Raw genomic sequence first — 25,012 nt, 5'->3', positions numbered from 1 at the left:
TTATGAACCACAATGTAAATATCTGCGTTTTCTGATGGTCTTAGGTGGCCCCTGTGAAGGGGTTGTTCTACCCTCACAGAGCTCACAACCCACAGGCTGAGAACCACTGATGTAGCCATTCATAGAAGTATTTGTACATTTAATTGTCTGTCAGCTGTATGCTATGAGGTAGAGGCATAAAGACGAACCGACTCTTTTTATAGAGGAAAAGACAGACAAAAAAAGTCATTCTAGCCATATTGCAGTAGGAGTAAGGATGGCATGCTGCAGGAACGCAGAGGAGGACACTCATATTTTGGGAAGGTAAAGTGGAGTTTTCCAGAGGAGATATTTGACCTAAGGGGTGAGTAGGAGGTTCGCAATAGACACTCAAAACAAAACAACAAAACAAAACAAAACCAGTTCATTAAGCCCCTTACTAAGAACTTTGTCTTTTACATGGTGATGGGATGCCATTGAAGGATTTTTAAACAGGGCAATAACTTGACCCAACTTGCACATTAGAAAAATAACTGTATTGATAATGAAGAGGATAATTGTGTGCCTAAGGCTAGAGGTAAAGACACTACTTATGAAATTACTATTTAAACAGTTTAGATGAGGTGTGAGGATATAGTTCAGTGGATATAGTTAATGATTGGTTAGCATTATATTAAACTCTAGGTTTGATACTGAGCACCACCTTCCAACCAAATCAAAGTGCACATGAGACCTGTGAGGAAGTGAGAAGAAAAAAAGAAAACATATTTTGTATTCCAGGGCTAGACTGAATTGGCATTTCTATTGGTATTTGATTGGATATTGATGGAGTCTTGTATGCATCACTTAACTTACCCAAGGTAGGAATTTCAGGAAGGTAGAGCTATTCACAAGAGCTATCAGTGTAAAAAGAATGGAGGTTTGAATGTTAGCTAAAAGGCAGGACAGCAGTTGACATTGTTATTGGTCTTCAATGGAGTTGTCTGGTGGCCAGGCGACAGTGGAGGGTGGAGTGTGCCAGTGACATTGTTTGTATTTGATAACTGGGGCTTCCAAAACATGTGAGATGACCTCTTAGGAGTGAGACGTGAAAGTGGATACCACCTTTTCAAACAAGAGTTTGACCCTTGATTTCTTTTAAAAAAAAAAAGTTTGTTTCCCCCCTGATAATGATATACATGATCTTTACAGAACGCTTGGAAGTCCACAAGAAAATCACTTCTGGTATTTGGAATATTTTCTCTCAGACCTTTCCCCCATCTGTGTATTTCCCATACACCTTTACTAAAACTCAACAGCATCATATTTTTGCTATGTAACATTGCTATAAGTTTAAACATAACTTCATCTTTTATCATAAACACCTAATATTTAATGTTTCTGTGCCAGGATTACTTCTTTCATTGTTGATGATCGCAGTTGTCTTAGTTAGGGTTCTGTGGTGATGAAGCGCCATGACTAAAAAGTTGGGAGGAAAGGGTTTATTTCGATTGCACTTCCACACTGTAGTTTCTCAGTGAAGAAAGGTAGAACAGGAATTCAAAATAGCAGGAACCTGGAGGGAGGAGTTGATGCAGAGGCCATGGCGGAGTGTTGCTTACTGCCTTACTTCTCGTGGCTTGTTATAGACCCAGAACCATCTGCCCAACGGGCTGAGTCGACCCACATCAATCACTAATTAAGAGAATACCGGGGGATAGTTTGTAGTGGTGCAAACCTTTAATCCTAGCACTTGGGAGGCAAGAGGCAGGAAGATGTCTTAGTTTGAGGCCAGCCTAATCTGCAGAGTGAGTTCCAGGACAGCCAGGGCAACATGGAGAAACCCTGTCTCAAAAACAAAACAAAAATTTAATCCCAGCACTTGGGAGAGAGAGGCAGGTGGATCACTGTGAGTTTGAGGCCAGCCTGGTCTACAAAGTGAGCCTAGGACAGCCAAGGCTACGCAGGGAAACCTTGTCTCAAAACACACACACACACACACACACACACACACACACACACACACACACACACACAAACACACAAGAATGCCTCACAGGCTTGCTTATGGAGGCATTTTCTTAATTGAGGCTTCCTCTTCTCTGATGAGTTGTACCTTATGTGTCAAGTTGATATAAACCTATCCAGGTCAACAATCTTTTTAAAAATTTTATTGTTATTATTATTATTATTATTATTATTATTATTATTATTATTATTATTATTATTATTATTGGATTTTCAAGACAGGGTTTCTCTGTGTAGCCCTGGCTGTCCTGGAACTCCTTCTGTAGACCAGGCTGGCCTCGAACTCACAGCCCTGGCTGTCCTGGAATTCCCTCTGTAGACCAGGCTGGTCTTGAACTCACAGTGATCAGCCTGCTTCTGCCTCCCTGCATGCTGAGATTAAAGGCATATACCATCATGCCTGGCTTTTTAAATTTTAATTTATTTCATGTGCATAGGTATTTTGCCTGCATGTATGTCTGTGTGAAGGAGTCAGATCCTCTGGAACTGGACACTTGTGAGCTTTCATGTAGATGCTGGGAATTGAACCTAGATCCTGTGGAAAAGCAGCCAGTGCTCTTAAGCACTATGCCCTCTCTCTAGTCCCAACAATCTAATCTTATATGGATTTCTAGAAGTAACATACTTTGGTTGAAGGTGTGAGCCACTGGGAAATATTATACCTATCCAATCACTTTTCCATGTAGTTGTATCAAAACCTACTACCAGCGATAGACAGTCCTAACATTTCATGGTTTTATGGAAGGAAAAGTCCATACAAGAAGTAGCTGAACCAGAAAATCATGGTACAAAAAGAAAGCAGTGTGTCTGTGAGGATTTCTGGAATGAGGCATCAGTCGATGCTGAAGAGAGGTCACATTAAACAAAGTGGATGCACTCACTGGGTGTGGTGATGGGAGATGTCAGTACAGTGGTAGAGTGTTAGCTCGGTTTCAGTGAGCTGGGGAGCACTTGATGTGAACAGTTTAGTCCAGACTTTTAGTTATAAAGGGCAAGGGGGAGAAAGTTGATAGGCAGAGGGACCACAGACTCAATGGAGGGTATTGTGGTAGTTGTTTTAATATGAGTGAGTTTTAAGCACATTTGTGAGACTAGGGGTTGATAACAGAATCAGATGGGGGAAGTGAGTCGATGTGGGGTCCAGATCTCTGAGTCCTCTCTTCCCCCTGGGTAGGGCAAATGGTGTTTAAGGTGCAAGTGGGTGAGGTCGTAAGTGGATGGAGGGACTGGAGGAGTGGCTACTAGGTCTCACTTTTGCTCTGTGACAAAAGACAAGATATTGCCTCCCAGTGAAGAATGGCAGAAGCATCAACTTTTGCAGTAAGAGCCAATGGTGGGTTTACCTTGTGATGTGGGTAGCAGTCAAGCACATGCCTCACCAAGCTTTGTCAAAGGCCTTCCTTCCTTCCTGCCATCAAAAACCACAGGCTGGGCTGGGCATAGTGGCGCATGCCTTTAATCCCAGCACTTGGGAGGCAGAGGCAGGCGGATTGTTATGAGTTCGAGGCCAGCCTGGTCTACAAAGCGAGTCCAGGACAGCAGAGGCTACACAGAGAGACTCAGTCTTGAAAAACAAACGAAAGAAAAAAAGAAAGAAAGAAAGAAAGAAAGAAAGAAAACCACAGGCTGACTGTGGAGCTTCCAACATGCCAATCCAGGAGGTAGTCTCCCCCGACCCAGCACTCAGCAGTCCAGGTGCCGGGGCGAAGCAAAGCAACCAGCCAGTGTATCTTAAAACAATAGGGGTGGGTTGGTTGGTTGCTTGCTTTTACACATTAACTTATCTACCATAGCGAGTAAAGGGAGGTCTGATCGTCTAGTAAACTAGATAAACAGATCGATTCACATGATATATAGTTACTTTTCTCATCCCTGCAATACCTGACAAAATAGCTTCTTGGCAGCTGGTCACACTGTCCACACTCAGCAAGCTGAGAGGAGAAAGAATCTAGTGCTCAGCCGGCTTTCTCCTTTTACCCTTTTTATTTAGTCTGGGACCCCAGCCCAGGGATGCCGTCTTACCTGCCCACTTAAACTTCTTAGTAGATCCCAAATTCAGTCAAGTCGACTGCATTTTTTTTTTAAGACAGGGTTTCTCTGTGTATCCCTGGCTGTTCTGGACTCATTCTGTAGGCCAGGCTGGCCTTGAACTCACAGAGATCCACCTGCCTCTGCCTCCCGAGTGCTGGGATCACAGGCGTGGGCCCCTGAGACCTGCTAGGTCGACTGCAAGTTAAGCAGCAAGCTGTTACCAAGCTCTTGCGGGAGTCCTCCCCTCATCCACTCTGCTGCAGTTAAGCTTTAGAAGCATTTGTGTGTTCTTGTTACAACAAAGCTTAAGCAAGCAGAGAAAAGGCTAGGATATGTATAATGTTGAGTAGGGAAGAAGAAAAGCAGCGTTTCCTAGTTATTTCTATATAAAGTGACTATGTGTTGCGAGAAGCATAAATGTTTGGTCAGTGGAAGTGATGGAGGACCAGCCAGGTGGAGGAGGCGGCAAATGGTGCACTCACAAAGCCAGCTCGTTTTTATACCCTCAGATATTTTTTATGTGAAGAGTGCTTGAGGAAAACGATACGAAATGCATTTTTTAATGTTTTGTTTTTCAAGACAGGGATTCACTGTGCAGCCTAGGCTGTCCTAGAATTCACTCCGTAGACAAAGCTGGCCCCAGACTCACAGAGATCCACTTGCCTCTTGTCTACCCAGTGCTGGGATTAAAGGTGTGCGACACCACCACCCAGCAAAATACAATTTTGTATCAAAGTAAAATGTCTGTGCTCTTTGATATGTGTAACCTGGAAAAGCCCCGCGGTGACATAGACCTGGTTTGTTATTGTTGGAGGAAGGACAATGTGCGCTTAACCATCAGTGGATTTGTTTTAAAAGGTTCACATGTTTTGGTTTCCTTACTGTGTGGCAAAGAAGTCGTCTCTTCTTTATCAGTTGCTCTCATTTTGCCTCTTATGGGGCTTTAGGTGGTATCAGTGTTTCAGTGAACACACCAGCATCCCCAAGAGCAGTGACTATTAAGTTGATTTGAAGACCTCTTAACAATGATGGAAGAAAAAGGAGTTGTTTCCCAAAGGACTGCTCAAAGACTGATGCTTTTTATGCCAGCGAAGGGCCAGTTTTTAACCACAAAAATTTCCCTGTAACCTTTCATGATTGAAAACATACTACTTGCTATTCAAAAACACAGGCAAATTAGTGAGGAGTGTTTCTAAAATAAGCTCCAGGGTTAGACATATAATTTGTGGATGACAACTCATGACACAAAGTGTGTCTCCTTCTGGGTTTTGTTTTAAATGGTAGGGGCACATGAAACCCAACAATCCAGGCTTCCGGTGTATTTTCACAGCTGTAAGATGAGTGTGCTTAATTTTTTTAAGGGACTTCTGTTCCAAGTCTTACATATCGACTTCTGACAGTTTGTGTGTTCTCTTACAGAGTATGTTTATCTCCTGTGCATGGTACATCAGGCTGTTGGGAGGCTTGGCCTGGTCGGCCAGGGGCCTCTTTATTGTGTGTGTGTGGGAGTCTGTTCTTATAAGGCATATGGTTTTAAGAAGAAATATGAGACACAGGATTGCTGTGTGAAATGAGTCAGCTCCTTGTCATGACAATAAGGACATGACACAGCATGGGCTGTGGTGAGATGGTGACAGTCAGTGGTTCTAGTTCAAGTCACCGCCTGATCCCTGTGTGTGCTACTGTGAGGCGTGGGTCAGCTCTAGAGCGTCTGTAGCACTGGAGAGCTGATGACAATACTGTGCTCCCTCAGTAACGTCGAACGCTGTTTGGATCTCTAGGCCGTGCTCAGGTGACCACAGAACTTAGCTTTTGGGGCGACTCTTTATTTTGATGTAGTTGAAAAATCATGGAAGTTATGAGACATTATTATACTTTCATTCAACTGCCACACTTTGTTTGGCATTTGCCCTGTAACCCCCACCTACTGTTTAAGAGAAAGCACAGACATTGTCCCTCCGCAGCCCACATAACTCAGAGGGTGTTCCCTGAGAACAAGCAGCATCCTAGCGTGCCCACAGCCTGCTTGTGTAAAGCAGACCACTCTGTGCTGCATTGTATGACAGCATCGTATCAAGGTCCTTATCAAGGTTTTGCCAACTGCCCTGATAACGTTAACTGTAATAGTGTACTTTCCTATTCCAAGTTTCATTTGCTACCTCTTTACCTTTTTAATCTTAGATTATTTAAGTCTTAAGTGGGATGGAGAGGGCCTAGTTTTCAGAGCAGTCATTGGATGCCTTCATTGCACATGTAGCCGTGGCAGCGTTGCCTCTGAGACATCATGGACAGAAGTTTTTTTGCAGCAGGTGCTTGTGCTCTGGCCCATCAGTTGGGACATTCTTGCAGAGGAATTACTTTCTGTGCAAACAATCGTTAGTTCTTACTAAGTCTTGCCATTTTGTGCTGAGTGCAATAATAAGCCAGATTTTGGATATATAATAGCTCCTTGTTCATTCCATCTGGATGTTCTTCTAAGTTCTTGATGAAACAGTTCCAGAGTTTCAAAACAGGGTGTTCTCTTTAACTGAAAGAAAGAAAGAAAGAAAGAAAGAAAATGACAGTGGCTACCATCTTTCTGCTGAAAGTCCGCATTGCAGTTTTCTTTCACTGGGCTGTAGTTACCCTCTCAGGTGCATGCTAACAGAGCAATAAATGCTGTGAGTGTAGTCACTTCTACTTAGACTGTGTTTGTTCTAGTGAAGAGTGGACAACAGTTCTTGGTACTGATGTTTCTTTCTGAAAGTTTGACAGAGTTGTCATTTCACTTCTGAACCATCCCCAAGGTAGAAAGAGATCATACACTTAGACTTTCCTTTAGAAGCCTGAGGCCTAACTGCCATCAAATAAGTGAAACCGGTCCAGTTGTTAGGGAGCTATATTGTTCAATGTTGCAATGCTCTAAATTCTACAAAAATGAGAATTATACTGTCCTTAATCTCTCTTCTTTTGTCCAAATTATTTTTCAAAAATATTTATTTATTTAATGTATATGGATACTTTGTCTATATTACGTCTACACACCAGAAAACGTCATCAGTCAGTTGTGAACTGCCATATGGGTGCCGGGAATTGAACTCAGGACCTTTGGAAGAGCAGTGAGTGCTCTTACCCACTGAGCCGTCTCTCTAGCCCCTCTGTCTGAATTCTTTATGGTTTTCTTGAATGCTTGATTGTAAGTGGAATTAGCTACTGTGCTTCCTTAATATTTACATCGTCAGTGTGCCTCCTTAATGTTTAATGATTTGAAAGTTTGTGATAGGTGTAATACATAAAAACAGGTAGTTTTCACAATACTGTTTACTGTTGAAAGACTGACTCTTTTCTGTTTCACATGGTTGATTTAACACATAAAGCATGAAGTTTGGTTTTCCTCCCAGGAGACACGGGGCAGCCATCTGTGCACACTCTATCAGTAAATCTCACCATGCATTCTGTTTATGCTGTTTGCTGTTGGGCTGAGGAGGTATCTCTATGGCTGATAGATCTGCATGAGCTCACAGTGTGCCCTCACCTCTGGGCATTCCCCAGGATGATGCTCATTAGGTGCTGTATTCTGCAATCTGCCTTTTCAGAGGCTAAGACCAAAGCCATACAAGGCTGTATCTCCAGCAGCTAACTCCCGACCTTGTTTTCTCGAGCCCACATTGCATTGTAGGCCTTTCTGAACTCTGAGTTATGTAAAAATTCTAGTTCATTTAGACTGAAGAAGAGGATTAAACAGATTCTAGGCAGGCCACCTACAGAGTACACTATCCCCTACTCCAGGGTCTTAATGTGCCTCTCACTGTTTTCTACTCCAGCCACTTTTAGTTTCCCCTGCAGTATTTCAGAAGTCATGCTATGTGGAATACGTTGACTATATAATGTTTTCCTTGCTTTGAGGAAGGCAAAGCAAGGGTGTGCAAAGCCACCACATGAGCGGAAAATGCTCCTGGAGTGGGAATCACACTGCTTCTGTTATGACGGAAACTTTCCTTGTCTGGACTACCCAGAGTATTCACTGTCGGCCACATGTGGTCATTGAGTCCTTGAAATGTGACTGGTGCAATTACAGAACACAACTGGTTTTCAAGTAATTTAAATTTGAATAGTTCCATGTGGCTAGTGGCTGCCACATTGGACTGTGCAGGCTAGTACCGGACACACTCCTCCCACTTCTGCTTCAAGCAACTTCTCTTTAAAGTGAGGATCACACCCCCCCCCCCCAACTTCACAGCTTTTAGAACCAACTAGGATATACATGCAAAATCTTTTAAAAAACTATACATTGAATGGGGCTGGAGAAATGGCTCAGCAGTTAAGAGCACCGTCTGCTCTTCCAGAGGACCTGAGTTCAATCCCCAGCAACCACATGGTGGCTCACAACCATCTATACCTTCTAAAGCCTTCTTCTGGTGGACAGGTGTGCATGCAGATAGAGCACTCATATACATAAAATAAATAAATAAAATCTTTTTAAAAATGAAAAAAAACTATACATTGAAATATAAAGTGACTTTATCAAAATTATGACATCCCTGTGTTTATCATAACAAAACTGGAAACACTCATATTTTGCTGATAGCATCCACTCTGCTATCTCTCTTGTTCAAATGCTGACTTTTTGTTTGTTTGTTTGTTTGTTTTCTGAGACAGGGTTTCTCTGTGTAGCCTTAGCTGTCCTAGATTCTCTTTGTAGACCAGGCTGGCCTTGAACTCACAGCGATCCGCCTGCCTCTGCCTTCCTGAGTGCTGGGATTAAAGGTGTGCACCACCACGCCCGGCTAATGCTGAGCATCCTTTTAAGCGGATGTAAACCTAGAATCTATTGAGCAGGTAAAGGAGGCAAACTTGATCATCACTATGGAGATATTGTCCAACCTTAAAATGTTCTCAAAAAAGTTTCTAGGTAGAAATTGAAATGGCGTTTAAAAATAAAGACCTTATAAAAGAATATATGGATTTTGTGGTTTTCGGAAAATGTCAGGATGGGAGTGGTAGCTTAAGCCTTAATGTCAGCTCTGAGGTGGCTGAGGCAAGAGGCCAGCAGCCAGCTTGAATTACATAATGAGACCGTATCTCAATACTCCCCCACACACACACACACAATTTTTTTAAAAAAATGGAGCAAGACAGAAAGTGACAAGGAGCACTCAAAATCTTACTACTCAGAATGGTTGTTGTCAGTGTTTGGTGTAGCCTTCCAGAGTTTTTGTTTTATATTTTGCTTTTCATTTTTCTCTGTATACAATTATAAGCACACATCTGTAATCTGAGTGCTTAGGGATGGAGGCAGAGGCAGGAGGATTGAGAGTCTAAGGCCAGTTTGGATAGTAACAAGATTTCTGTCTTTTTGTTTTGTTTTGCTTTGTTTTATTGTTTTTTTTGAGACAGGGTTTCTCTGTGTATCCCTGGCTGTCCTGGACTCACTTTGTAGACCAGGCTGGCCTCGACTCACAGCGGTCCGCTTGCCTCTGCCTCCCGAGTGCTGAGATTAAAGGTGTGCACCACCACACCCGGCAAGATTTCTGTCTTAAGCAGCCTCACATGCATACAAATACAGAGATGTGCAGCTTTGTTTATAGTTAAATGTCAGTAGTTAATATTTACTTTAGGGGCTGGAGAGATGGCTCAGAGGTTAAGGGCACTGACTGCTCTTCCAGAGGTCCTGAGTTCAATTCTCAGCATCCACATGGTGGCTCACAACCATCTGTAGTGTGATCTGATGCCCTCTTCTGGTCTGTGGGTATACATGCAGGCAAAATGCTGTATACATAATAAATAAATAAATAAATAAATAAATAAATCTTTAATATTTACTTTAAATATCTGTAGATTTCTAATTACAACTGTTCTAGTTTGTTTTCTATTGCTGTGATAAACAAACAAAACTTGGGTTTACATTTTATATAATTCCATCACCAAAGGCAGCTAGGTTGGAACTCAAGGCAGGAATCTGGAAGCAGGAAGTGGAGCAGAGACCATGGAGGAGCACCGTTTACTGCTTGCTTCTTATGGCACCATCAGCTTGCTTTTATATACACCTCAGGACCTCCACCACCCACAGAGGGCTAAGTCCTCTCACATCAATCGTTAATGGAAAACATTGCCCCAGACTTGCCAACAGGCTAATACAATGAAGGCATTTTGTCAGCTGAGGCTCTCTCTTCCGACATGACTCTTGCTTGTGTCAAGCTGGACATAAAACTAACCAGCATACAAATATAACATAAACTTGTATGGTGAAGTGCTTGTAGTTGTCTTACTAATAAAGTTGTTTTGAGGGGCTGAAGAGACAGCTCAGCAGTTATGATTGCTTTCTGTTGGGGCTAGAGAGATAGCCCAGTGGTTAGGAGCATTTACTGGTTTTGGAAAACACTGGAGATCATTTCCCATCACGTACATGATAGCTCACAGACCACATATAATTCCAGTAGGGACCCAATGCACAATCATATACTCAGCACACTTACGTATACATAAAATAGTAAATATTCTTCTTAAAAGAATACCTGCTGGCCTGAATTTGTTTCTCAGCACCCGAATCAGGCAGCTCACATCTGCCTGTAATTTCAGTCCCAGGGAATCTGGTACTCTTCTGGCCTTTGTGGGCACTGCACTAACATGTAGTGTATACTTAGACAGATACATACTTATAAATAAAAATAAAATGTTTTTGTAAGCATCCTCATTATAAATACCTTTGCCCTTTCTATTTAATATAGATTCTCAGATGTTAAATACAGGACCAAAATGTCTGGAAATTAAACTTTTTATTTTTCACTGGATTGCCCTCAGAGACAAATGATATTAATTCAGCCAAGGACAGAGCAAGAATACTTCATATTTACTTGAAGAGAGATAGTATTTCACTGTCATTATCAGGTTTTTCTTCATGCTATTCTTTTTTTTTTTTTCAAGACAGGGTTTCTCTGTGTAGCCTTGGCTGTCCTAGACTCACTTTGTAGACCAGGCTGGTCTTGAACTCACAGCGATCAGCCTGCCTCTGCCTCCCGAGTGCTGGGATTAAAGGCGTGCGCCACCATGCCCGGCCCTTCATGCTAATCTTAAATTGAAATATGACGATGAATTTGTTTGTGTTCATAGGAAATTATAGACCTGGCCTTTTACCTTTACTGCCTTAACAAGATCCATTGCTTTCCCTTTGCCCCTGATTCTGGATTATCACTCTCTCCTCTCTATCTTTTGCATTCCCTTAAATTCTAGAGGAGTAAAAACTTGGTGACTTTGAATTTTCTTTGTATACCATAGAGAAAAGCATGACTTAATGACTAGAAAAGCTAAAGCCAGTTAGTTAGTGGTCAGTACTCAGCGTACCACGTGACTCAGTCAGCGCTCTGTTACAAATTGTGTGTGTGCCGTTTTGCAGCTTTAGACTCATTCTGTATAGATGTGTTCTCCGTGTGCTTATTAGCCATAAGGGTGGGCTCTGTGCTGACATGCAGTGTGTCCTGTGAGCTTCAGTGGTAAGTGGTTAGCTACCCGCCACTCTGGCTGAAAAGTTGCATTTTAAAACTTCCTTTTCTTTCCTCTCCCCCCTCCGCCTTTTTTCTTTTTCTTTCTTTCTTCCTTCCTCCCTTCCTTTCTTTCTTTCTTTGTTTCTTTTCTTTTTTTTTTCTTTTTTTTAAATAAAAATGGACCTTGCTTTAGAGCCCAGCTGGCTTAGAACCTGGGGCAATCTTCCCGCCTCAACCATCCAAGTACTGAGGATGTAGGTGTGGGCCGTCCCACAGAACTTGAAAGAAAAACAGAAATGAGATACTTGACAGCACAGTGGCATGGGATTAGAGACCTACTGTTATAGTTTGCTCTTTGTGGCTGTGATAGGACGCTGACCAAAACCAGCTTGGAGATGCAATGGTTTATCTCATCTTACAGTGTCCGTTATATCACTAAGGGAGGCTGAGGTAGGAAGTGAACCAGACGCCGCCGCGGAGGAAGATGTTTACTAGCTTGCTTCCTCTGCCTGTCTCGGCTCTCTTTCTTACACAGCGCAGGCACATCTGCCTAAGGATGGCTCCGCCCGTACTGGGCTGGGTCCTCCTAAATCAATTCACGACTAAGAAAATGACTCAAAAACTTGGCCACAGGCCAGTCTGGTGGAGGCAGCTCCTCAGTTGGAGGAGGGAATCTTCCCAGGTAGATCCAGCTTTGTGTCCAGTTGACGACAACTCAGCAACACATCTCTGTATCTGCAGACATAGTGATTTGAAGGTTCTTGGAGAGAGCTACCTAGAGACCGTAGATTCTCACTTGAATTTTGAAATGAGCTTCTGGAGCCTGGGTACACAGAACAGGCAAGACCATTCTGGGTGAAGTGAGGAAGGGGGCATGTAAGACACTAGGGGTGAGGATTGGGGTGCCAGCTGCCCCTCAGAAGTGGTGTGCAGCTTTCTGTGGTGGAGACAGGTCACCTAGGCAGGTAGTTCCTGACGGAGAAAAGAGGAGAGAATATGGAGGCCACCAAAAGCATATATATGCTTTAAGATCATGAAGAATAACAGAAAGTTCTCATCAAAAAAAAAAAAAAATAACAGAAACCCATTAAGCCACTGTGCAGCTGTATCCTAGGAGCCCTTGCCCATTGGCTACTGCTAGGATGCGCTGTCTCAGAAACCTTGCACTGGCTACACTTGTACTTCCCAGTGCTCTCATTTCCTCTCAGATGCCGCTGTCCTGGTCTTATACTGCTTCCGGTGTCTTCCTTCTGACCTGTCTGTCGGCCACCTCAATCTCTGTATCCATTCTCACCCTTACACTGCACTGCCCCACTGTCCTTTTGCGTGTGTGTGCGTGGGCGGGGGGTGGGAGTGGGAGTGGGAGGGCTTGTCTTTCTGGCCAACTCCCAGCCCTGAAACTACCAAGCTGCTCTTTTAAGCTTGCCGTCAGGATTCCGATGTTTGGTCTCCGGGGATTTCCTGGCAAAAATGATACTACTATCAATGCATGTGTAGTTGCTTACCTTAGTCAGAACTCAAAATGCCAGGTAGTCCTTCTGTGACTGCCCTGCTCTTTCTTCTTTCCTTTCTATAACAGGGTACATGATTTAAAATGCAAAATAATCCTACCTTTTGGCTTTGGTTGGTCCTGAAGCCAGCACTTAACCCAAGATAGACCACTCACTCAAAGTTCATCAGAATTTTATATCTAAAATGAAATCATCGTGTTTTCTAAGAATACATATATTTAGTAATTGCAGGTGACCAAGTTCTACATAAGAATTAAAGATTGGGGTGGGAGCAGCGGTGGAGTAAAAGGCAGAGAAAGAGAGAGAAACAATATAAATGAATTATTGCTGAAAGGACACAGTAACATTTCCTAATTTCTTTCCAAGTAATGATTCCCACCCTTTCATGTTGTGACCCACACAAAGTAGTTCATTTCTACCCCTGAGGGAATGGGGTGAAACTGTGCTTTTGCTTGGTGGAGGCACATGCAGTCTGAGCACAGGTTGAGAAACTGCCCCACAGCGCTCTGGGGGAGCACATTTGTAGCGCAGGCCTGGCTCCAGTTCCTCTCCTGGTTCCCATGGAGGTCCCGTGAGGTGTCCGTCATAACTTCACCATAGATGTCAGTTCCTCTAGCCGCCTTCCTGAGCTCCCCAGCTGCTGCTCCTATGTGCTCCACTAATACCCAGCCCCTATTCTGCAATTATCTAATTATCTGCCTGTGCACTTTGCTGCACTCAAGAGCCCCAGGAGGATAGAAAGTACATCTGTCTTTTCATCTCTGTAGCTCCATTGCCTCCAGTGGGATAAACATCTCCTGAAAGAGGAATTATACTCTCTCTGCCCACATGAAAAGAGTAACAAGAAAACTGTAATTGAAACAAGATCTTGTGTGAGTGTTCTTTCTAAAGAAGACGGCTTTGGAAAGGCACCCTGGATAAGAAAGTGCAGAGCTATGTCTTCTTGGCGTCATCTACCTCATGATGTTGTCAGACCATCAAATCGTCCAGGCTTGAAGGAGCTGGCTCAGTACTCCTGTTAGAAGATAAGACCGTTCTCGTTTCCACAGTAGCAGATTTCCTATGGAAACAGATGCAGTGAAATTTCTGAGGATCAATATTGTCCTAACAGAACGTACAGGTTTTCACCTTTGCTCTATCCAGAACTTGAGAGGAGGGTGAAGGTTAATGCCTTCCTTACCGCGTGAAGCTCCTCCAGCAGCATTCTCGTCATGCTCTTCCTCTTGATGATCTGTTTTCTTCCATACCGTAGCTTCCCCACTGCACAGCTTAACCTCCCTAGTAAACACACTTAACACTGTGACTTAGTGAAGCCACAAAATCACTGCTCCCTTTCCTCTGGCCCAGTTTTAAGTCCTTAAAACCTCTGCAAGTGTCTTTTGGATCCCGTGGCTCTCCGGACGTGCCACTGTGGCTTATCGCTTTTCTTCTGACACCACAGCCTTTTGGAATTCTGCTTGAAGTGGTTTGGTTCTGCTTTTTAAATTGCCCTCTCAGATTTAAAAAAATATACGGGTTTTTGTTGTTGTTGTTGTTGGGACCCAGGTAAGCCTCCTCCTGCAGGTTAGTTTGAAGGCATTGGTGGCTTGCTGTAAGGGCTCAGCAGCCTACTTCCTTACATTTATTCCTTTGCCTCTGTCTCTCTCAGTTATTGACATCTCCTAGGCTGTTAGGCAGCCTATCAGAACTCCCCTGCCCGCCCTTTTTCTCCTTTCTGCTTTTGTTGTTGCTGTTGTCCCACTACAATTGTATATTATCTTTATAAGAACATAGGATGCAAGATGTGTCATTTCTTCAAAAACCTGAGGGTAAATGATACATAATCAAGTTGTAGTTGTTCATAGGTTAAATATTTAAAGCAGTTCCAAATAAATTAGATTAAGGTGAAATTAAGTGTGTAGGGGGGAAACTTGTATAAGTAATACCAGAGTTAATCTGTGAAAGCAAGTGGTGATAGCTGCAGTAACTTCCTGGGAAACTGCCTTAATCCTACACATGCGCCTTTGAACAGGCTCCTTGGCTGTGCTTGACTTCCTTTAGTAAATTATTCTTCATCTTATGGTCCTTCTAAAATGCAGATCTGAACACTTTGCTCTCTGATTACATTGTGTTCTGCCTTGCCCTGCCCTTAGGATAAAGTACAGAGCTGCTTTTAAGGCCTCTAAGATCTATCCAGCCCCACCCTTCCATGGCCTGAGCTCTTGCCACACTCAGTTTCCCATTCCTCCTGCTGCAGCCAGGATGCCAGTTCTCAAACTCTCCTGGTACCCTCTGTCTTTCATTTGTAGATCTTTCAGTATGCTATTTCTTCTGGTAGGCCAGGCATCACACCCCAGAAATGTTTTCCCTCATTAGCCAAGTCCAGTAGGGCACCCCTCATTCCCTGCCTCCGTCTCCCACACTTTTGTCATGCTGTGGTATTTTGTCTGGCTGCTTCTCTCCATGTCATCACCATAAGAACAGAAGCAGGGAATGCCTCTTTCACCACTTAGCTCTAGGAGCTGACATGATGCAGCGGCTCAGTAAGTACTACTCAATGAAGCAATGGCGATGATGATGTAGAAAGCATTATGATCATGACGTAAAAATAGGCATTCGCGGAACTAAAAAGATAGTCCCGAAATAATCATGAAAACTGCGTGAATGATACACTGTGCACTATCAGCCCCAAACAGAAAGGAACATGTATTTGATAAGTGTTGTTACTATCGTTGGTTATTAACTTGAGTAAAGAAAGCTTAGACAAGATTCTAACATAATACTCCCAGTATTGCTAAGGAAATAAAGGGTTGAATAAAAAAACCCTATAATACAATGCTTATGAGCACTCACAGAGGAATATTCATATTTATAGTGAGTACTTTATAGCGAGTGTCCCAGGGAAGAGCCTTTCCTAAGCGTGTGCGTGAACACAGGCTCAGCTGCATGAGACCATTAAAAGCACATTAGACCTCAGGAAATAATTGCTGGAAAACATTATATTATAAAGCTCTCTTTCTTGATTAAATGTGAAAACCCTGTGATAAATGCACATATGCAATGAACAGAATATTTATCATGGCAAACATATAAATGCCTGGTTTCACTTTTCCTAGATCCAGAGAACTAGTATTAAAGCAGTGAAGTAGCAGGGGTTTCTGTTGTTATTGTTGTTTTCTTTATTAGACTGGTAAAGAATTCTGTTTTTTGTTTTGTTTTGTTTGTTTTGGTTTTGTTTTGTTTTTTAAGCTACGGTTGTAAGGACATGGCAAGCAGGCGAGGAATACTTTCTCAGGCATTGCTGGGCACCAACGTCAACTGACAAGGTTCTTTATGAAGTAGCCTAGCTTGGTCTGTTTCAGTACCAAGTAGTCACATACTTCTGTGACTCTTCCCATCTGTGAATCTAGATTAAAAAAAATAACATTATAGGAAGAGCTTTAGATTTTGGTCATCAAAATGTTGTTATAGGAAAAGAACCTGTCTATGTGTGTAATTACAGGAAAATGACTAAGCAGTAGAATATACCTAATTGATGAACTATAGTCTGAAAAAAGTGTGTGTGTATGACAAAAGACTCATAGCCAGAACATACAAAAATCATCATCAAACAAACACAGCATTAATATTTTTTTCAAGCACTCAGAAACAAAGGTAAGCAAGTAATCTATTAGCAGAAGAAAGCCCACATGTCTCTTGTATAGTGATAAAGCAATCTATATGAACAGTAAAATAACATTTTCAGTGCTATGATAGAAACAGCAAAATGTCATGGGAGCACAGAGGAGGAAGTATGCGTTTCTATGGGGAGCTGGAGAGCACCACAGAGGAGGTAACATTTTAGTGGAGTACTGAAAGATAGATTAGTGTATACTCTCCAAGCAGCTGGGCAGCGAGTGGTGTGAAGGGAGAATGGAGCTATGTGGGATGCACCTGTCAGAGTGTGTTTGGGAGCAGCCTATACTATTGACAAAATTAAAGGAAAATCATAGCGTCTGCTTTGGAGAAGGTAAGTCCAGCCCCGGTGTGCTAAGAGAGATGAAGGAAGGACAGTTGTGAGAGGAGGAAGCTAGAAGAGTGTAGTCGTTAGGTGGCAGTTGATGAAGGCTGCACACTGCAATTGTGCCGCAGTTAGAGTTGGACTCAAGAAGCTGTCAGATCGGCTGCTTGGTTGAGGAAAATTAATTGGTGGGAATTCACAGGATGCTGCCTTGAAGAACAGGCTTTGCTGATCTTGACTTTACCTGTGGCCACCATGTGATCTTGGGGGTGGGTGGTCAAGAAGTAGAACACCTTCATTTGATGAACACTGTGTCTTCTTGCCCAGAACTATTTTCCTAGTGACAGGGATAATGTATAATTGGACAATCTGTCATCCCTCCTAAAGTGCCCTGTTAATTTAATGGCAATTCTTGGACTCCTGTCTGTTGTGATTATTATTGGTCAAATTCAGCATAATATCAAATATTTAAATTTTTGAGACATTCATTCATTTGTTTACAATGATAAGTGTCCGGTTTCACCCCTGTGCCATGCTGGAACATCCAGAGTAAGGAAGGGCAGTTTATTGGCATCAGGAGAGCTGAAAGGAAGGTTTAATGTTTTCCATGCTGGGGACTTTGAGCACAGGAGTAACATGATATGGCTTATATGTAAATGGAATCCCTCTGACTTCTGTTTTCGACAGTAAACTGAAAGGGAGGCAGGGAAACTGTACAATAATATAACTGCCATCATCAAAGTGAAGGACTGCAAGATGGCTCTTTAAAGTGCTTGACATGCAAGCATGAGGACCTGAGTTAAGATCCCAATGCCCACATAAGAAAAACTGCATGTACCTGGCACAGTGGTGCACGCCTGTAATCCCAGCACTCGGGGGGCAGAGGCAGGTAAATCTCTGTGGGTTGGAGGCCACCCTGGTCTACAAAGTGAGACCAGGATAGCCAAGGCTACCCAGAGAAATCCTGTCAAGAAGCAAAACAAAATAATAATAATAATAATAATAATAATAATAATAATAATAACAATAACAACAACAACAACAACAACAACAACAATGTTATTATTAATAAAAAAGAAAAGACTGGATGCGGTGGCCTATTCCTGTAATCCGAGCACTGGAAAGACAGAGGCAAGAAGGTTCCTGGGCCTCACTGGCCATCTTAGCCTATTTAATGACTGAGCTCCAGGTTTCATAGGAGACTCTATCTCAAAACATAAAATGGAGTGATGATTGAGGAAAAACACTCAACAGCAACATTAGGCCTCCACACATATTTGCATACACAGGTACATGTACCCACATGCATACATACCCCAATATGAACATGTACTTACCACAAACATATATACACAAAATAATCCAAATGATGTAATGGTAGCATAGGTGGCGAGAAATCCTATTCTATATATGTTTTGAAGATAGTTATTGTTGGCAAAATCAAAGCTGGAGAGTAGGCAGCTAGGAAGTGGCAGCACACACCTTTAATCTTAGTACTCTGGAGGCAGAAGCAGGCAGATCTGTGAGTTCGAGGCCAGCCTTGTCTACAGAGTGAGTTCCAGGGCAGCCAAGGCTACACAGAGAAACTCAGTGAATAGTTTTGGGGCAAGATTGGGCACTCCTTTTGAATGCTAAGGAGGTAGTTGGATTTATGACTGTGAGGTTCAAGATGAAAGTCCATGCTGGAAAAACAAATTTAATTCTGATTGAATGTGTTAGTTTTATATGGTTTATGATTTAAACACCCAAGACTCAGGGGACTGTCATAAAATACACCATTTTACACTCATGAAAAGATCCCAAGGGGGAAATTGCAGATTGTGTTTTGCAGGCACAGAAACACTTTATGGATTATATAAATTAAGCGGCTAACCTGAAACCAAGAGTTACGTGCATTTTAAAGGATTCCTAAATTGTGCACAGTATAAGTTCTTCTCATTTAGGTTTTACTTCTAGTTTTAAAATAAAGCATGTTTCTCAACTCAGCAAAAATGGTGAATTGACTTTTTAAACGCAGCTTACCTTTACTCAGAATGTCCTGCATTCTTTGCTTAGCTTGTTTTTCTCCCACCTTGCTGTATACTCAGACTGTAGGTTGGAATTTTAGTCACTATGGCAAATAGGTTAGCTGAGAGGGAAAGGTGCATTTAGCTTGCAGCTTCAGAGGTTTCAGTGCTTAGTGAGCTTGCCTGTGGGAGTGTGGTGGAGCACAGCTGTTCAGGAAGCAGAGAGCGGGAATGCGTCCTCACGGGTGGGGATTTTTCTCCTCTTGCCTTTGTTTTACTTGTGCTGGGTCATGCCAGATGTACTCAACATAGATCAACTAAGTTGGGTTCCAGGTGCCCATCATCTCTAGAACTGCGCCTACAGACACACCCAGAAGTGTGCTTTTCCTAACGCTAGGTATCTCTCAGTTCAATAAAGTGGCAATCAGGATTAATCAGTGCAAAAAAATAAAACAAATAAAAAGATTAACCAACCGACTAGCCCTTTTAAAACTCAGGATCTCTAGACATGGTGGTGCATGCCTTTAATCCTAGCTCTCTGGAGGCAGAGGCAGAGGCAGAGGCAAGCGGATCACTGTGAATTTGAGGCCAGCCTAGTCTACAATGTGAGTCTAGGACAGCCAAGGCTACAGGAGAAACCCTGACTCAAAAAACCAAACCAAACCACAACAACAACAAAACCCAAAACACAACAAACAAACAAACACCCCAGGATCTGCTTAGAGATATTTAGGCTTTTTTAAATAGTTCATATTTGAAATAGATACACCTGTGTCTTAAAAACAAACCAACAAATAGGCTAGGCGTGGTGACACAAACCTTTAATCCCAGCTTTTTTTTTTCATTTTCTTTTTTGGTACTAGGATTTGAACCTGGGCCTCACAAGTCTTACTAGGCAAGGGCTCTATCACTGAGCTATATCCCTTGCTCTCTTTTTATTTTGAGACAGAGTCTCAGTAAGTGCCCCAGCTGACCTTGAACTTGTTCTAAGGCCAGGTAGGTCTTGAGTTTTTTAAAAAATCTTCCTGCCTTAGTTGCCCAAGTAGCTGAGACTGCAGAGCTGGGATACTGGGCCTACCCTTACTGTGTCTCAGATGCCCTCCTGTATCTCTGAGACATAGTTCTGCTGACCCGGCTTGCAGCCACTCTCCAGTTAACCCACTGACATCAGCTGAGGCACCATATGCGCATACAGTTAAAGTATTTTCTTGTACTTAATCACAGTTTGATCAGTGTCAATTTCCTGAATTCTGCATATTCTCCTTGTATAGAGAAGATTGCTGTCATGATGAATATCTCAGCTTAATTTCACCTCTTTCTCCACGTATCTCCATTACTCAGAGCGCAGTTGTGTTAAATAAAGTAAAATTTGTTTCGGGAAAGCTAAAATAAATATTAATAATTTTCTTTATTCACAAGAGACTGCCTTGGGCCCTGTAACTGGCTGGAAGGTTGATTCTGCTGTAGAGACACCCCACCAGGTGTACGCTCCCTTCTCAGGGCCCCTCCCAGCTTCTCATGGGAGAGCAGGAGAGTCTGACCCCACGTTCCAGATGGTAATAGCACTGAGGCTTAGCCTGTGACCACACAGCCCGGTTCTAGGAGTCTCACAAACCTCAGAGTGTGTAACTCAGAGTGGAAGAAATGGCTTTTGAGTTGAACCCACAGTTTTTTACATCCATTTGTAAATGAAGTATTTGTTGTTCTACCCAAAATCTGTTTAAAAAAAAAAAGGGGGGGTGAGGGAGGAGCAGTGAAAACAGCAGTCTCGGACGGAAATGGCCCTTTGCTATCTAGATCCCTGCTCCATGCCTGTGCGGCCCCTCCCTGTCAGGCCACTGTTTTCTTGCTACTATTTCAAGATCTCATCGAAGAAGTAAATGTTTTGTAGTTTACTTTGGCACGCTGTAGCATATTTTCTTTCCATCATTTCCATTTTTATTCCCAACTTATTTTCTCCTGTCTGTGTGCATTTGTGGTGGCGCAGCCCAGTGACTAAGTCTTCAGCATTGGAATCAAACCCAAGTTTTGCCACCAGACTATCATTTACTAATGGTGTGGTTTTTAGGGAAATTTACCCAACTTGTATGTGCCTCAGTTTCCATGGCAGCAAAATAGGAATGCAACAGTACAGAACCAGAAAAACCTATTAGGTCTCAGAAACCTAGGACAGATGGCTAACTGGGGTGCCTATTAACATGTCAAAGTGGACACACGGGCCGGCCCACCTGCCCCCCAGCACTTCTCACCTCACCACCTACCCTAAACCTCTCCCTCCCAGGGGCTGGGCTTCTGTTTCTCTTGCCCCAGCCTGATCCCTGTATACCTCAGCCATTTTGGCTATGCCGTTTCTTGGTGAGCAGTGCCTGTCTTGCTCGCTCTCTCCCCATCTCTGCTCATGGTCCGTGTTCAGCCTAGAGTCTTTCCTTTCGCCTGCTCTCTCAGGGTTAGGGTCAGTTCACTGTCTGCGTTCACAATAGATGCCTCCGTACTCTGAGATTAGCAGTGTCCGCCTTCTGCTTCGTATTTTCATTCACCTGTAGAGCAGAGCGAGTGAGAAGACGCACAGAGTCACTGCGCCTCCCAGCACAAAGCAAGACTCAGAGCCGCTTAGCTTTTCCATCTCTTAGGACTCCCTTCAGAAAATAAAGTTGATCATGACTGCTGTCCCTTTCTCTCTCTCACATGTCATCTTCCCCAACCTTTATGTGAACTCAGAATTAAAGAGACTGGAACACGGCTCAGCACGCCATGTGCCCCTCAGTCACTGCTTGGTGTGGCTCTGCTAACTCCAGAGATAAAGGAAATGCAGTTTACTTACTCAGACAACTACTGCTTGCTTACCCAGGACCTTGCTGGAAAATCATGCCTGCTATAGTCTGCTGACTCCCACGCTGTCTGTCCACTCTTACTCTGACTCAGACACCACGTGTTTTCCATCTTGCTTAGAGCCACTCCCATACTCAATATCCTGTTCTTTTCCCAGTAGTCAGTGCTTTGTGACTCCACGCTTTTGATTGTTTTTTTTTTGTTTGTTTGTTTGTTTGTTCTTTTGTCAGACAGTGCCATTTTTTTTTTAAATTTCACATAGAAGTTGGATACAGAGACCACAATGCTGGTAATACCTCCTGCCTATCATTCAGAAGACATCCCAGCCCTGCTAAGAAAAAACTGAACACAGCTAAGTGTTGCCATGCAGGTGAACTAGGGAACAAGAAGACAAGACAGAAACACAAGACACAGCATCTCTGCACACTGACATAAGACTGGCCATGGCCTAGAAGGAAAGCAGCCGTGGTACAGTCCTTGCTGATGCTGCCAACCAAGGGCGCTGTGCTCAGGACAGCTGTCTCCGCTGCCTGTGCCTTCTGGGCTCTTCTATAGTAATTGGAGCTGCTTGTTTGAAAGTTGGTTGATTCACAATGTCATCCTTTTATCTTCAGTAAAAATACAATTGATAAGTAAGGGCAGACATTTTATCTGTAAGTCAGTTTTCCAAAAAGATTTGTCTGTTTAAAAGAAAGTTATTTTCTTTTAAATGTCTTTTTTGAGATTTTATTTGGTGTGTATGAGCACTTTCCTGAATGTGTGTCTAGAGGCCATGTGTGTGTAAGGTCTGTAGAGGCAAGATCCCACGGAACTGGAGTTACCAACAGTTGTGGGCTGCGAGGTGGGTGCTGGCAATTGAACCTGGGTCCTCTTCAAGAGCATGCAGTGCTCTTAACCACTAAGCCATCTTTCTAGCCCCAAAAGTACTTTTCTTAAGTTCCTTCCCATATCAATTTGGCATAAAAGATTATTCCTCCTACACAAAGTCACAGGTGATCTGTTTTATGAGCTGTCAATTCGACTTTGTCTTTAAATTTAGTAAGATTCTCCCCTCCTCCTTCCCCTCCCGGCATGGTCTCACGTAGCCTCGGCTGGCCTGAAGCTTACTGTGTGGACAAGGATGCTCTTGAATTTCTGGTTCTCTTGTTTCTGCATCCTGAATGCCAGTGTTACACGTTTATCCAACCATCACACTGAGTTAGTGGTACTAAGAATCGGGTGCCATGCTTGCCAGGCAGGCAACGTCCAAGTGAGCCACGTCTCCACCTCCCTTTCCTTCCTATGGCGATTGCATGGATTGGAGGTTTTTATTGATTCTTTGTGAGGTTCACATCATGCACCCTAGTCCCTCTAATCTCCTCTCCCCTCGTATCAGCCCTTTGCCCTTGCTATTGCCCCCCCAAAAAAACACAAACAATAACAATAACACAAAGTGTAGAAAACATCTCATCGTGGAAGCTGTAGTATGTCGCAGTATCTGTCACGGTATATCCCCCTCTCCACACGCCTTCACTTGCAATTGATCTGGTTCGAGATCTTTGACTTCTGTGCCGCCATCAATATTGGATCCTCATTGGGACTCCTGTTATCCTGTTGCTGCCCTGTGTCAGTGGAGATACTGCAGCTTCGGAACAGCGGGACTGGCCCTTTCATGCACCCCAGCTGTTCACAGATGACACAGAGTTTGGGGTGGGCCTGGGTGTTAGCTGGGCCACTCAGCCTGCCAGCTCTCCCTTATCTGTGCCACCAGGGCAAGAAGCAGGATCAGCTCTCCTGCTCTCCTGCCCTCAGTGCTGGGACTGGATCACTTGCACCCACACCTCCAGAGCCAGCTTCACTGTGCTGCCACACAAGTGCAGCTGTCACAAGTGCTGCAGCTAGTGCGGGGCTGGCCAGTTCTCCCAAGCTCATGACCCCACACTCACACCCTCGGGGCTGGCTCTCTGGCACCCCTGTCCTCCCCAGGACCAGCTCCACTGTGCTGCCTGAGCAGGCACAGTGCCACTCTCCAGAGTTCTGCCTTCTGTGAGAGATGGGACCAGCCCTCCAGAGTCCAGTCTGCAGTGAGCGTTGGGTCCAGTTATGCACAGCCCTGGGACATCCAAGTAGTTGACCACCCCAGGCAAAAACATCCCTGTGTTCTCTAGTGATGATATGAGCCACCAACGTCAACACTGACCCCTGCCCCTGCCGCTGTACAGCCACAGACTCAGACACGGCCCTCAGTGGCAGCTCAGGCTGGGACCTCACCATGGTCCCCACCCTTGTGCCAGTTCCATCTCTCTTCAGAGTGCTCAAGCTGCTCCACTTGTCTTTCTCTCCCATCTGACCACCACATATTCGCACACTGTGGTGGCTCCCGCTGCAGGCTGGCCACACAGGCCCCTGGACGACATCCTCCATCCATGTTGCTCGGCATGGCAGCAAGTGGGTGTCTGTGTCCTGTCTGTCATGCACTGGAGGGCAGGTCTGTGAGTGGCATGGTGGTCCACAGGCCTCTGTCTGACTTCCTCCTACTACTCTGTACTGCCTGACTTTGATTTTATGACGTAAGACAGCTTTGGGCACCAAGCCAGGCATCAAGCTCAGGTAAACAAAGGACTGCTACCTGCTCTACCCCTGATTGACATAATAAGAACACCACCACCACCACCACCACCAACAACAACAACAACAAGGTATCTCTTTGCACATTGCCAGGGCAGTGAACCCCTTTTAAATTTTAAGAGAAAGAATTTTGGCTTCAGAGGGGATTTTTTCAAAAATTAAAATATAATTACATAATTTCCCCTCTCCCTTTATACCCATCAACTCCTCTCATGTCCTCAACTCCCTTTCAAATTCCTGACCCCTTTTTCTTTAATTGTTATTGTTACAGACAAATATAAAACATAAACATATGCGTATTGATGTATATAAATATGAGTCTCCTGAGTCTGTTTTTAAAAACGAAATGCCTCCTACTAGCATTCATATTGTTGTAAATTACACATAACAAATGTAACATGTACAAGGTACAGTATGGTTTAGTACTTAGCAGTACTTTCACATTTTGGTGCAGCCATAACTGCTATGCATCTCCCACACTTGTTCATCATCACAAGCTGCCTGCCTGTCTACAGCGCTCCACCTCCTCCCTCCTCTCCTCCAGCCCCTGGTAACCACCCTTCTTTCTGTCCCTATAAATTTGACATTCTAGGTATCTCATAT

The 25,012-nt window shown here is 43.6% G+C and overlaps 1 protein-coding gene and 1 long non-coding RNA gene across 5 annotated transcripts in view; one reads left to right on the top strand and one right to left on the bottom strand.

Annotated features, from left to right (window-relative positions):
• The window catches only part of MYO1D (myosin ID), a 303,283-nt gene that overhangs the window by 22,301 nt on the left and 255,970 nt on the right, over positions 1 to 25,012 (top strand). The gene's annotated exons all lie outside the window — the stretch shown is intronic.
• LOC311580104 lies at positions 11,645 to 21,982 on the bottom strand. 2 transcript variants are annotated; one of them, XR_014773367.1, is made up of 3 exons: positions 21,795 to 21,982; positions 14,169 to 14,790; positions 11,645 to 14,048 (listed from the first exon to the last, which is right to left on the bottom strand). It is a non-coding gene; the product is annotated as an uncharacterized lncRNA (long non-coding RNA). The 2 variants fall into 2 exon arrangements; XR_014773368.1 differs by lacking the exon at positions 21,795 to 21,982 and adding an exon at positions 21,300 to 21,725.

This window comes from Acomys minous, assembly GCF_964271855.1.
Source record: "Acomys minous genome assembly, chromosome: 12".
Taxonomy (NCBI): domain Eukaryota; kingdom Metazoa; phylum Chordata; class Mammalia; order Rodentia; family Muridae; genus Acomys; species Acomys minous.
The sequence above is the reverse complement of the archived record's forward strand: the minus strand, read 5'-3'. Positions and strand labels throughout refer to the sequence as shown.